We start from the raw sequence: 15559 nt of genomic DNA, 5'->3' as shown, positions 1-15559 counted from the left end.
AGCACCAGGGTTCATGCCTGTATCAGGAACTTCAACATCAATATCGACTCCATTGACACAGGAAGATGAGGTGCCTATTGTACTCTCAGAGTGGGCATGTGTTCGATCGGGGCTGCGACTGACCGCTGTTGAGGCAGCGCTTCCTCCACCCAATCCATCACAAGGAAGCCCACATACTCTGCATTTCCTATTTGGCATTGTTTTAGACAGCAATTATGATGCGGCTGATGATATTGGCCAGCCATATCACGAAGAGAATTGGTATCACAAGTTACAAGAGGCCTTGATAAATCGCCTGAGTCAAGACTTCTCTCACCCCTTTGTCCTGCCACTAAGGAGAGTACTTCTTACTTTGTGATAATGCGCAGGGCAACTCAACTCCTTGACCTGCAGCTCTCCACCTTGAAGGTCAAGACAGTGTTCTTCCAATAATCCATCAGCCTGACCAAACATCTACTGAGCCCCTCTTGCCTTTTAACGAGGCCCATATGGATACTTTGGGGCATTGGCTAAACCTACCTCTGGCCCCCTGCTCAACCACCAGAGTGCTCGACCACACCGCCTTGCCCAGGGCGACCCTCTATTTTCATCTCCGCACCCCTTCCCAAAGCTTGGTGGTACAGGCCTCTGGAACCAAGACTAACCCCTTCACATTCCCAACTGCTACCCTGATAGGTAGTCAAAACGGGTGGAGATGTTTGAAAAGAGGGTCTTCTCGTCCACCATCTTGGTACTTTGTTATGTAAATCCTCACTGCCTGCTGGGGAGCTATTCCCACGCCATGTGGGATCCGGTGGTTCAGGTCCTCCCAGGTGTTCCTGAAGATCTCTGACCTGTCCTCTCACAGTCTATACAGGGTGGTTGCGACGCAGCCAAGTTCTCAATTCCTTGTGGCTTGCACAACTCCGATTCCATTGGGTAGGCCAGTGTCGCATTTGTCATCACGACAGACTGCTGTCCAAAGGTATTTCAAGCGATGTCCAGTCATTCCTCATGGTGATACCATTCGATGGGACTCGCCTGTCTGGTTTCAAGGCAGATTCAGCTCTGAAGGGGTTCATGGGGAACAGGGCCATGGCACGCTCCCAGGGATTATCTGCTCCACCTCGCCAACCACATCAGCCCAAAAACTTTGCAGATGAGGCCGTGGGACCCACTGCCCTAGAGTTCCAGGTCTATGGGCTATCCAGTCCACTGCCCACTTCTCGCTCCCCCCCGACCCCCCTGCATTCCCACCTGCCAAACCCCTTTAGTGTGCCCTTAGTGGAGCACAGCCACCCGGTAGGGGACAGGATCCGAAGATTCTTGCCTGGTTGGCAGGACATAACATCAGACAGGTGGGTCCTGCACATTGCTCAGCAGGGATATGCCCTACCTTCCATTCTCTCACCACTGCACATTCCACTATTCCTGCAGCAACTGAAGTAGGACCATCTCTCCCCTGTGCAGCACAAAGTGTAAGTCCTTTCTGCCATAGGGGCTATTGAAATTCGTGCCTGTGCTAGAAGTAGGACGTAGTTGTTATTTCTGCTACTTTCTGGTGCCTCAGAAGGACAGAGGTCTTTGTCCTATTACAAACGTGCAACCTCTTGGTGCTTCCCTCTGGAAGGAGGAATTCAAAACGCTCACACTGGCCCAGGTCTTGTCTGCCCTCGACCATGGGACTGGATGGTAGTGTTGGACCTGCAGGACACATATTTCCATGTATCCTTCCCGCAGGCACATCAATGCCAATTGCGGTTCGTGATTGGACAGGAGAATTTTAGTTTGCAGTGCTCCCCAGTGGTCTCACAAATGCTCCTCAGATGTTCATGAAAGTGATGGCGGTGTTAGAAGCACACCTTTGGAGATCTGAGGTACCAGTGTTCCCCCTACCTCGAAGACTGGCTGTTGAAGGCAGACGCGCCCGAGGCAGTCGTCAACCTCACACAAATCCGCAAGACCAGAACCGATGGAAAGGCCTTCTCCTACCTCGCCTCCAAGACGTAGAATACCTTGCCCATCCACCTCAGGAAATCACCCTCTCTGACGCAATTCAGGAAGGACCTCAGGGCCTGGCTCTTCGGAAGAACTCAGCACTTAGTCTGATCCGCCGCGCCCATCCCTCACAGCGCCTTGAGACCCTAAGTAGCCATACTTTACAAACCTTAATTGATTGATTGAGACTACAGTGTACCTCCTGTCATCTTTGGGTCTCTCTATCAACCTGCCGAAGTCACACCTAACTCCTTCTCAGACGCTCCCCTTCATCTGAGCCATTCCGGACATGGTTCCATTTTGTGCCTTTCTCCCGGGACATTCACGCTATGATTCCATTCTTTCAGCCTTGGTCCTGGATTTGAGTGAAGTCGACACTGGGACTGGGACTGATGGCCTCCTGTATCCTGCTGATCGAGCACACCAGGTGGCATATGTAGGCTCTGCAGTAGGATCTGAAGTTTCAGTGGACCCTACATCCAAAACACCTCTCTGACCATGTTCAGATTTCAAAGGAGACTGTAAAAGATCTGCAGTGGTTGTTATTGGACCACAATAAGTCAACGTCAGACCCCACTCCCTTCCCCACCCAGAGCTGACAGTGCTGACTGATGCATCGCTTCTTGATGTGGGTGGCCATCTGGGAGAGGTGGAGATCAGAGGCCTTTGGTCTCCGGCAGAGTGTTTGCTCCATATCAACCATCTGGATCTGCGGGCCATCTGCTTGGTGTAGAAAGCCTTCCTTTCATCCATCAAGGGAAGAACGGTACAGGTGCTCATGGACAACACCACCACCAATGTGGTACTGCAACAAGCAGGGCTGGTTGGGGTCATGGACCCTCTGCTAGGAGGCCCGCACCTCTGGAAACTGGTGGATCGCCAAGGAATTTTCCTGGTGGTTAGTCACCTCTCATGATTGCTGAATGCCAGAGCGGTGGGCTCAGCCATTTACGCCTAGCAGATTACGAGTGGCAATTGCACTTCGAGGTGGTATAATGTCTCTTCCACTAATGGTGAGACCCTTAACTCCATCAGTTCACCACCACCAAGAAAACTCAATGGCCGCAATTCTGCATGTTGTTGTTTCCAAGGTGCCTTTTGCTCGGATACACATTCCGCCTTGAGTGCAACTCTGGACTCCAGTATGCCTTTCTGTCCATACCACTCTTGCCTCGAGTTTTCAAGAAGATCAGGACCGACAGTGCCCAAGTTATCTTAGTGGCCCCGGATTGGGTACGGTAAGTATGGTAACCATAACCCCTTCCTGGACTTGAGTATCTGTCCTCTTATCAGGCTGCCCCTCCATTAGGACCTGCTGTCACAGGAGCACAGAAGGGTTCTTCATCTGTGCCTTCACAGTCTCCACCTTCATGTTTCAAGATTGAGTGATGACAGCTAAACAACTTCGACCTTCTTCCGCAGATGGTTGATGTCATCTTGGCAGCCAGGAGTCCCTTGACAAAACTTTATACACCTGTTGTTGGGACAAATTTGTGGCTTGGTGTGGTTCTCAGCAGATAGACCACCCCCAGGCAAAGTTATCTGGCATTTTGTTATTTGTTGGGTCCCTCACCAGGCATGCATGGCTCTGGTCTCAGTTTAAGGGTACCTTTTGTCTCTTTCAGTGTTTTTGCGGTTGCCGGATCAATCCTCATTGTTTAAGTCCCCTGTTAATATATGCTTTTAGAAAGTTTTACAATATTTGTTTCCTCACTCTGTCATGCCACAGCGTGACTTTAACTTTGTCCTTGAGTTTCTGATGTGCAGTCCTATCCAGCCACTTCACAGCTGCTCCTTGCGGCTTCTCACCCTCAAGAAGTGTTCTTCGTTGTGGCGTGATTGAGTTTCAAGCTTTCTGTGTCAACCCTCTTTATTCCACCCTCTTCCCAGACAAGCTAGAATTGCGGTTACGAGATTCCTTCCTGTCTAAAGTTGTGAAGCTGTTACGCGTCGGTCACAACATTAACTTGCCAGCATTCTATACTCATCTCCCACCTCTCAGGAGGAGGAGAGACTCCATTGTTTGGACCCGAGAGAGTGCTGAGCTTTTACATAGATTGTACCAAAGAACACCAAGTGGATGATCATCTGTTTGTTGGGTTCAATGCCGCAAAAAAAGGCACGGCTGTGCAGAAGAGAACCAAGCCCCGCAAGGTTGTGCTCTGCATTAAAATCAGCTATGCATTGGGCAAAAAGCAGCCTCTGGGTGGACTGCATGCTCTTTCTACCAGGTACAAAGCTGCTACTACTGCGTTGGTACGCGAGAGTCCCTGTCTTGGACATTTGCCAGGCGGCTACACTGGCGTTTCACAAAATGTTCTTGAAGCACTATTTTCTGGATAGCCCGGTTTGCCGAGAAGGGCATTTTGCCTGCTTGGTCCTCCAAACTTTTGGGTTTGATAGCATCCACAGACCAACCTCCAAATAGGTGCTGCTTTGGTATCTATTCAAGAGGTGAAGCGTCTGCAGCTAGAAATCTCTTCAGAAGAGCAAGTTAATTACCTTCACTATCGTCTTTCTAGCAGAGACTTTATCTACCTGCATATTCTCCCCTTCCTTCCACCCCGTTCTGTGGTTGGACTCTATCCATTAATAAGATCCCAAGCCTAGGAATCTGCACACTGATCACACCAGTTTGCTTTTGGGGCTCCGCGTTTAGGGGCACAGACACTCTCGAAAGCAACTGACCTCAGAGCACCGAAATTGGTGTCTATTTGAGCTCCACACTAAATGGAGCGCAATGGTGTCAGTGTGCAGCCACATGGCGTACTCAGAGATACTATAAAATAAATTCCATATCCAGTCAGATGCCTGGACAATATTCAAAAGGTGAGAAATCTGCGGCTAGATAGTCTCTACTAGAATGAGCAGTACCAAAGGTAAGTAACTTGTTCGTTTGAGTATTTTTTCATTTACTTTGATGTGTAAGTCATGACGGATTGCTCACGCAGGCATAGTTATGAAGACAAATTAACTGTATCACTGTGAATTAATTTGTCAAAAGATGGATTGCTTACATATCTGTTGAAATATGAGCGGTGTTAATTATTCCATTTGACACATCCTTATTGTGGGAGTTAAGATTCTGGTGGTTGCTGTTTATGGTGTTTAACGCGGTAAGTGGTTTCTGAGTTGTGAAGATTGTTGGTAAGCACTGTCACTTCTGTGCAAGTGATACTCCATTGTTTCAATGAGAATTGAACAGCAAGTTTATTGTGGGCTATGCTCATGTGAATGATCTCTGATGAATGTTGCTGATTTCGTTCTTCAAAACTAGACTTTCATAAATTAACTTTCTTGAATTATTCTCCATCCTCAGGACAGGAATCATTGGTTGTCAGTGTTTAAATAGAAATGTGAATGCACATATTTAATTTCTAAATTACACAGCATACAATTTTACAATACAAGAAATTGCTCACATAAAAAAAAAACGGTTTTACCTAATGATGACTCAATGCACACGTCAGCCTCCAAATAATGGAGATACATGCCAAACACTCTTGCACTTTACCTGAATTTTAAGTGTTTCAAGACGAGCATCACCTGGCAACTTCCACTCTCCATTTTTAGCTACTTGAAAGCAATGTGAAGAAACATAACTTTAATCATGAATAGAATATCCATTAAAGTGTTAAAACAATATGCACCTGCAGTTACCCAAACCTGCGTTTACCTACATTTTCACCTGAAGGATTAAATAATTGAAGTCTAAAGATGTCACTTTATGTAGTTTACCGGAATTCTTGCGATTGAAACATAAAGCACATCTTCTTTTCTGATGGATACTTCTTCTAGCAAACGCCTCACTTTATGAATACTCTCCAGTACCAGACGATCTGGAAACGTTTTTTCTTCCAGCAAAATGTCTCTATTGTCGCCAGGTGTCTACATGCATTTTCCATTTGCAGACTTGCCCGCCCCGGAACTGACAGTAGCAGAACAGATATGCTGGTTCCTATTTTTCTGCGCTTCATTGATGCGAGTCTGGAGGTCCTCTGTGTTCCATCAACAAGATTGCTTAGCTTTGACACCCTCCTAGGTCAAAAGTCTCCTTTAAAAGGAGTTAAGATTTTAAACTTGGTTGCAGAAACAAATGTATATATTCGACCCAAAAGACGAGCACTTGTGGGTTTCAGTTCTGAACACAACCTCTCATCATGCGACGTGTGCTGATTGTTGTACCCAAAGGTCATCACAGAATGGGAGGCTGTTATTTTTGGCAAAGGCTCACAGGAACATGCCATAGCAGGTTCCTCTCCCCTTCAGGTCAATTCCCTGACGGGGAGCGATCACCCAAGAGATAGGTTCAAACTGCCATCCAGAGCATAAGTTCGCTTCTTCCTTGAGGTCCGGATTCCAGGTCTGTTTGGAGACTGAACATCAGTCTTTTACTTTTCACTGGTTTCTTCCTAGTGATCGGAGAAAATAAAAAAAAATTAAAATAAGATTGCATTGGTGGAAAAGTGTTAAATTCCAGAAAGTTCTATAAAGGAAGCGTTTTGGTGTCATCATACGTGACGAGTGGTGCTTTTACCTTGTTTTAGGCTGCTATGCCAAGGCAAGAGTTTTGAGTTAGAGCGCATGCATATTGCACTAATTTATTGTTGTTAATAATTAAATGAAATTTCACAAGTGATGTTTTAGTGGAGATTTTTTTTGCTTAAATCTTCACTGTGTAAAGAAAGTTTTTCTCTTCAATTGGGCTTGGTCTAGGAAGGGGACATCTGTTATTACTTCCTCAAATAAGTTTTTATTTTCCAACAATTTGGATGTTCAACAGGTAGTCCACGAATGAGGCTTTGCTCCTACTTGCTTTTTCCGACTCCCCTTAGCCCTCTGATATAGTGCAGAGTTTCCGAGTTGCCTACTCCCCTTTTTTCCATAGCCCTTAAAGAAGAGAGAGGGCATTGAGAGTCCATGATATCATAATATCTGAGGCTTAGAGACCACCACAGTCAAGGAACCCTAGACGTTGAGGGATCATGATGCCAGAAAGCCATTACTTGCAGACCAACATGATCACAAGACCAATATAACCCCAACACCAGAGAGCTTCAAACTGCTTAAGGGACAAGGATGTCCCAAGGATACATGAGAATCCAGTTAGACAAAAAAATACGGGTGCCAAAGGGTCCTAGTGGCCATGATGTACTCTGAAATCACAATGTTTTTGAGACTTGACTCCAATAGAGGCTGTAGGGTCAAGATGTACCAGACTAATAAGAGACACAACATCACAGCAAAAAGGAGACATGGTATCAAGGACACTGACACATCTGAAGAGTATTTAATTTAGTTCTCTGCCCCAGGTAAGCTATAGCATTTTGACAGCAGCGACATGATGTCAACGGAAAATATCCCTACGGTACTGCATACAGATCTGAATGAACTGAAAAAACATCCATGCCTATGGATCTTTGGAGTATAGATGCAATCCACAGTGAACACACGAAGCACCTCCACACCTTTCAAGAGGGTCCTCAGTGCTCACTAATGATTAGCAATCCTGCCCTTCCCTCTTGAGCATGTCATCCGAGTCGGAAAGTGAACCATTAGACTCTACGTTCTCAAAGGAAATCATCCAGCCTTTTCAGATGCTACATGTGTCTTGAAAGCAGTCTACCTGGTTGGAAAGGAGATGTATCCCAAGGACTATTTCATCTTAGAAGTACATTATGTCTCTGCCAATTGACCTTGGAGCATAGACCTTATCAGAGGAAGGCCATCCTTGTCTCTGAGGTTCTTTGGGAGGGCTGCGCAAGATTTTATTTAAGAATACATGTTGTGGATATTGTTATTACATTCATAAACAACCCTCACCCTTCTGTATGAATAAGAGTTGATGTAACAGAAGAGTAACTTTTTTGTACTGCTTGTGCCAACTTTCACAGTTATATATTTTGTTATTATTTTTGTTTTTAAATCTGTGTTATTCTTTAATCTCTTCATTTGTTGGATTTGATTACAGTTTATGTAATACAGATTTGTAGCCATCATTTTTTCAGTGGTGTACAGGTGGCCTTCGGTTGTTAAAGAACTGCTTAAGAAATCAGGGAGAAGGAAGTGATTAAAACTTTTTCTTGTCCAGGGGATAAAAGGGTGCTGACAGCTGATTGTCCTGAAAAAATATTCACTTGCCCCACCACTCCCTAAATCAGTTAGATGGAACGTATTTCATAGATTATCTGTACCGTAATTCCAGTACCATTGCTCTCGTGCAAGTACTTATGTGCAGAGCCCGGTGATGCACAAATAATATGCAAACATAGTGCATTTAATATGTGAACAGCAAGGTTAGTATGCCCAGCATACCCCTGTCCGCCAGTTAACCCCACAGATTTTCATATGCACTGAACCAGCATCCTAAAGGCTAAGTGCTGAATTGGAATTGTTGCCCCAATACTCTGTATGTGTCAAGAAATATGCCTATTGCCATGGTAGTCTCCATCCCAAGATCAGTGTATAGTGAGTGGTCCTGCTGCAAAAATGATTACATTTGATGTTCTGGCAAATATGTCAGCGTGTGATAATACCTGCATTTCTCAGCAGGCACTTTAATGGGGCAGAACAGGCACTTAGCAGTGTTGCAGTTGCTTAATGGGGGAAGTATCCACACTACTCATCGGGGTTGCTGTACTTTTAAATGGACAACTGCACTACTTTGTTGCAGAATGACATGTATATTAATTGGAAAGTTCCAGTACTTCTCAGCATGGCTGCTATACTTTTAAGTAGGTAATACAAGTAGTTCTTTGTAGTGTAATTTATGCGGCCAGTGTTTCAATAGACATCCCTTATAAATACCTGGTTATTATTGTGTGCACAAGCATCAGTGCATGCTTCTCTGATACAAGAAACATGTACAGCGCAGGCCGTAGCTGTGCAAGATTTTCTCATTCACAGGATCGGTATAGTGCTGCTCCAATGCATGTTTACATGACATAGATGATATGCAGTCCATCTAGAGATGTGCAAGTTTGCCTCACCCACAACAGGAAATTGAGGCACAAGCACACGTATCTCTCATCCCCTTGAAGTCTTACCCCAGCTTCCTTCATATACTGAACAGGTAAAGCAAGGGCAGTAACAGGCTGCGAGGCTAATATGAGAAGGAAGCATCTGAAAGAAGGGGAGGAAGATGAAAGGTGGAGGGACAGTGAATGTAGGAGAGAGACTAAGATGCTTTGGAGGACTAGAGAGCGCTACAGCAGATCCTCTGCACACCTTGGCAGGGTCACACACAACTGGGCTCGACTTAGATGCAGGAGAGCTCAAAACACTATCTGAAAGAAACACATAGTGATAGATTCCTTGCCTTAGAATTACCCCCAGGCGTCAGACTGGATCCGGAAAGTTTTTGTCAGCAGTACGCCTGCGCGTCGGAAGGTGGCGTTGTGCGGCTCCATGTCCGTTTTTGGCATCGTGGTCGCCGAGATGACGTCGTGGCAGCTACTTAGACACCGCCATCGCGCGCTGACGTCAGTTCTTTCTTTTTCCGCGCCAGCAAGCGCAGGTCCGGAGAGAGTAGTACCCCTAGTCATTTCTTTACTGTGCTTTGGAGGTTTTTTGTCTCAATTTTTTCGAGTGGTGTCATGGGGATGCCCGGTTTCAAGTCGTGCGGGGAGTGTCATCGGATGATGTCGGTAACGGACCCGCACCGCGTGTGTCTCTACTGCCTGGGGCGCAACCATGACCCCAAGTTGTGCCGCGACTGCCGGCCATGACTGGGTTGAGGATCTGAGGGATGCCAGCGGTCTTGACACCTCTCCACCTTGGTATGCTCACTCCTCCTAACGTGGCTACGGAGGAGGGTGCAAGTTATGCAGTGGTGTTGCATAGGGCGGCGGAGGCCCTCAACCTCCAACTCCCTACCGTGGCTGTGAGGACTAACCTCCTGACAGAAGTGCTTCAGCTGGCGGCTACCTCTGCGGAGCCACTGCTGCCTTTCAATGAGGCACTTTCTGACGTTCTTTTGGGCACCTGGTCCAGGCCCAACACAGGGGCTCCTGTGGACAGGAACGTGACCCATCGCCCTGCCCCGGGCGACCCCCTTTTCCTCTCCCAACACCCCACCCCTGAGAGCTTGTTTGTCCAAGCCTCAACGTCCCAGAGCGCATTCTCTACCGCACCCCTGATAGGGAATCCAAGAGACTGGAACAATTTGGGAAGAAGATTTTTACTTCTGCCTGTTCAGGGCTGCGATCTATGAACACCGCATGCCTCTTGGGCCGTTATTCCCACTCTGTGTGGGATACGGTGGCACAAGTGCTGCCTCAGTGTCCGGAGGAGGCGCGGACAGTGCTCTTGAAAGCTATTGCTTTAAGGGGAGAGATGCAGCCAAGTTCACAATATGTTGGGGCCTTGACACCGCCAACGTACTGGGCAAAGCGATTTCCACGACGGTGTCGCTACGCCCCCACGCCTGGCTGAGGACTACTGGCTTCTCGGGGGATGTCCAGAACACCCTGATGGACATTCCCTTTGATGGCATTCGCCTTTTTGGCAACAAGGCAGATAGCGCGTTGGAGCGTTTTAAGGACTCATGGGCTATGGCCAAGTCCTTGGGCCTGTCGGCCACTCGCCCTCCTCCGCCTTCTGCCTTTCGCTCCTTTTGTGGCAATGAAAGGGGCACCCCAGCACGTTCGCTTCAGAGCCACAGGCCGCAGCAGTCTCAGCGCGGCCACGGTCGTGGGAACCGCAGAGGCGGTTCAGGGGGCCAGCGGGCGGGTCAGTCCACTTCCACCCCGGCCACTACTGCCCCAAAACCTTCCTAGTCCGGTCTTTCAGGTCCATCAAACGCCAGTGGGCGGCAGGATTCGCCATCACCTCCCCAACTGACGCACCATCACTTCAGACAGGTGAGTTTTAGACATAGTCCAGAGGGGCTACTCCCTCCCCTTCAATACTAACCCTCCAGCCATGCCACCCCAGTACCACCGCATGTCGAGGATCACTTGGCACTTCTTCAACAGGAAGTCGCGGCCCTCTTGGCCAAGGGGGCCATCAAGCACGTTCCTGTGCCAGAAGTAGGACGTGGTTGTTCCCACTACTTTCTGGTGCCCAAGAAGGACAAGGGCCTGCGTCCTATCTTGAAGTTCAGGGACGACAATCGTCTCCTCTGGAAGGAGAAGTTCAAGATTCTAACTCTGGCTCAGGTCTTGCCTTCTCTCGACCCTGGAGACTGGATGGTAGCGTTGGACTTGCAGGACTCATTTATCCACATTCCCGTCCTGCCGGCCCACCGGCGTTACCTGCGGTTCACGGTAGGCCACGAGCATTTTCAGTTTACCGTGCTCCCCTTTGGCATTACCAGCGCCCCTTGGGTGTTCACGAACGTGATGGCGGTGGCCACAGCTCATCTGCGCAGATCAGGGATTCCAGTCTTCCCCTATCTCGACGACTGGCTGTTGAAGGCGGGCTCGCCCCAGGCAGTAGTTTCCCATCTCCAGACTACGGCCGACCTCCTGCATTTGCTGGGGTTCTCCATCAATGTGCCGAACTCTCACCTGATTCCCTCTCAGATACTACTCTTCATCGGAGCGGTTCTGGACACGACGGAGTTTTGGGCCTATCCTCCCGAACGGCGAGTCAGGATATTCAGGCTATGATTCCGATCTTTCGGCCGCTATCCAGGGTTTCGGTCAGGATGACCCTGAGGCTGCTGGGCCTCTTGGCCTCCTGCTGGTCACTCATGCCAGATGGCATATGCGGGCTCTGCAGTGGGACCTGAAGTTCCAGTGGGCGCAGCACCAGGGGAACCTGTCCAACTACGTCCAGATCTCAGAGGGCACTACACAGCAGTTACAGTGGTAGCTCACGAACCGACTTTGTGTCCAGGGCAGATCCCTCTCCCTTCCCCAACCGGAGCACACAGTGGTGATGGACGCGTCCCTCCTGGGATAGAGGGGCCACATGGGAGAGGTGGAGATCAGAGGCCTCTGGTCTCCGGCGGAATCCAAGCTCCATATCAACCTTCTGGAGCTTCGGGCGATCCGACTTGCACTGAAATCATTCCTTCCCTCTGACAAAGGGAAAGTGGTGCAGGTGTTCACAGACAACACCACCGCCATGTGGTACTGCAATAAACAGGGCAGGGTGGGGTTGTGGACCCTATGTCAGGAGGCTCTGAGCCTCTGGCCATGGCTGGAACAGCAGGGCATTTCCCTGGTGGTTCAACACCTGGCAGGTTCACTGAACGCCAGGGCGGACAAACTCAGCCGCAGGTGCATGATGGATCACGAATGGCGTCTTCACTTGGACGTGGCGCAAGGTCTCTTTCACCAGTGGGGAGAGCCTTGGTTAGATCTATTCGCCACCGACGAGAACGCACAATGTCAGCAGTTCTGCGCGTTGGAATTTCCAAGGCGGCACTTGCTTGGTGACTCTTTTCGTCGCGAGTGGAGTTGCAGTCTGTTGTACGCCTTTCCGCCTATACCACTTCTACACAGAGTGCTGAAGAAGATCAGGCGCGACCTGGCCCAAGTCATTCTTGTGGCTCCAGACTGGGCTCGAAGAGTATGGTATCCCGAGCTACTCAGTATGACAATCGATCCCCTGATCCGACTGCCTCTTCGGGAGGATCTTCTGTCGCAGCAGCAGGGGACGGTCCTCCACCCGAACCTGTCCAGCCTCCACCTCTTTGCTTGGTGATTGAGCGGCGGCAGTTGATTCCTTTTGACATGCCTCCTGAATTCTGTGATGTAATTCTGGCAGCCAGGCGTCCCTCCACTAAGTTGGTATACGCCTGCAGGTGGAACAAATTTGTGGCATGGTGCACAGCTAAGGCTGTGGATCCCCTTTCTGCCCCTCTTTCCGAAGTTCTTCTGTTTCTTCTTTCCTTGGCCCAGCAGGGCTCTGCTCTGGGCACTATGAAGGGCTACCGTTCTGCTATTTTGGCCTTTCTCAGGCTCCCTGATCAGCTCTCTCTTTTCAAATCCCCTGTTGCAAATAGATTTCTCAAAGGCATTACTCATCTTTTCCCTCCTATTCCTTTCGTAATGCCACAGTGGGACTTGAATCTAGTTCTTACATATCCAATGTGCGCTCCCTTTGAGCCTCTGCACAATTGTATTCTTCATCTGCTGACCTTGAAGACTGCTTTCCTGGTTGCATTCTCCTCTGCCAAGAGAGTGAGTGAGCTCCAGGCTCTTTCTTATAAGCCTCCTTTTCTATCTGTCCATCCTGACAAGGTTGTACTCCGGACACGTCCATCCTTTCTGCCAAAGGTTGTCACTGCCTTTCACATCGGGCAGACCATCACTTTGCCCACCTTCTTTCCACCTCCGCATCCTTCTAGAGAGGAAGAGAGGCTCCACCGTCTGGACCCAAAAAGTGTGCTCTCCTTTTACTTGAACCGCACACAACAGTTCCGGGCTCTTCGTTGGCTACATTAAAGCCAAAAAGGTCGGGCCGTACACAAGCGGGCTATCTCCTGATGGGTCGTCTTGTGTATTAAAGCCTGTTATTCTCTGGCTAAATAGGAAGCTCCGTTGAGGCTGCACGCCCATTCAACTAGGGCGACTGCAGCCACTACAGCATTGGCACGTGGTGTCCCCCCGCAAGACATCTGTCAGGCAGCTACGTGGGCCTCGCTGCGCACTTTTACTAAGCACTACTGCCTGGACAGCCAAGTGCGGAGAGACGGCTTCTTTGGCTGTTCTGTTCTCCTAGACTTCCTGGTGTGATCTTGGTTCGCAGACCCACCACCGGGGTTGGTATTGCTGGGGTATCTATTCTAAGGTAAGGAATCTATCACTATGTGTTTCTTTCAGATGAACAAGTTACTTGCCTTCGGTAACGATATATCTGTAAAAAACATTAGTAGTGATAGATTCCTTACCGCCCCACCCATCCTCCCCGTTCTGCGAACTGATTTCTAGGGTTAAGGTCATCCCTTTCAGGGCTCTAGTTTCAAGGCACCAGTGGTCATTATCTTGCATGACTCTGCGTTTTCGGGCGTGGAAAGTCGTGTATAGAACTGACGTCAGCGCGGAAGGGCAGCGTCTAAGTAGCTCATCTCGGTGATCAAGACGCCAACGACGGACGCGGAGTCGCACGACGCCACCTTCCGACACGCAGGGGTACTGCTGATGAAAACTTTCCGGATCCAGTCTGACGCCTGCGGGTAATTCTAAGGTAAGGAATCTATCACTACTAATGTTTCTTACAGATATATCATTACCGAAGGTAAGTAACTTGTTCGGCAAGACTTCTCACATAGCCAGAAGCAATCTGCCCAAATTAAGCATGTTGATGCTTTAGGTCCCATAATCTAGAAATTGGATATTAGCTGTAGAGCTGAACAAACAAACACTTTTCTTTTCCACTGCGCTAACGTGGCCTTAACCTACCCTGGCGGCAGCATTCCCTTAATGACCTGGATGAGTCTGCAGGGAGGGGCACAAACATCTCCAGTACAACAAAACACTACAACATAGTTTTCAATCCTATGTGGGCTCCCCTGTGCATGGTATATTGTGAACTTTAAGCATTGAAGCACACACATCTGCAACAACTCACCACAGCACCTCAGTCCAACACACAGAACACTTACCATGCATCGGACATCGCCATCGCCATTCCCCAAAGATATAAGATCTCCAGGAAGGACCGCCCCACCCGCTCAGGAAGAGGAATCACCATCGTCTACAAATCCACCCTCCGCCTCAGCACTCTCCCTGACGAGCCCACAGACCTGATGGAACACCTTCACATCAAGATACTGGCCAGCCCTACCACCACCGTCCAGGGAACCCTCATCTACCGATCCCCTGAACCCTGTGGACCATTCGCCAACTCCATCACAGACATCATCTCCCCGCATGCCATCACATCCATCATCTACACCCTGATGGGAGACCTCAACTTCCACCTCGACAACCAAATAGAGCCCAACACCGCATCCCTCCTGGACAACCTCCACAACATTGGACTTCGCCATGCCGTGACCGAACCCACGCTCTCAGCGGGACAAACCCTCGACCATCTCTTCACAACAGGAAACTCCATCACTTTCAGCCACACCACCGAACTCCTGTGGACAGACCATTGATGCATCCACTTCTCCTTCAGAACACCCACAGACACCATCACCTGCTCCCACGGAGAAACTGGACCAAAATCACCAACGACCAACTCACCTCCACACTCGGCAACTCCACCCCGACCACCACGGAAGACGACGACTCCAACACCGCAGCCCGAACTTTGCACAGATGGATCACCGACTGCGTCAGCACCATAGCCCCCTCAAGAAGAACAACAACATACACGCCAAGAAGGCCAGATGGTTTACCCCCGAACTTCAAGAGTCCAGGGGCACCTGCCGCCGCCTCGAAAAGACCTTGAGGAACTCCAAACCCACAGAAGCCCACAACAACTTCAAAGCCGCCACCAACGCTCACCACCAGCTCATCAGAAACACGAAGACAACTGCAATTGAAGACAGAATCTCCACGCACGCACACAACAGCAAAGAACTCTTCAACATCATCAAGGAATTCACCCTACCCACCAGCGATTCAAAAGACATTCCTCCCTCACAAGACCTCTGCAACAAACTCAGCACCTTCTTCCACCA

The 15559-nt window shown here is 49.0% G+C and overlaps 1 protein-coding gene across 2 annotated transcripts in view; it reads left to right on the top strand.

The window, feature by feature from the left end:
- LOC146857829 (protein phosphatase 1 regulatory subunit 12A-like) overlaps window positions 1-15559 on the top strand; it is a 600392-nt gene that overhangs the window by 530885 nt on the left and 53948 nt on the right. The gene's annotated exons all lie outside the window — the stretch shown is intronic.

This window comes from Triturus cristatus, chromosome 3_2 (assembly GCF_964204655.1).
Source record: "Triturus cristatus chromosome 3_2, aTriCri1.1, whole genome shotgun sequence".
Classification (NCBI taxonomy): domain Eukaryota; kingdom Metazoa; phylum Chordata; class Amphibia; order Caudata; family Salamandridae; genus Triturus; species Triturus cristatus.
This window is presented reverse-complemented; position numbering and strand designations above follow the sequence as displayed.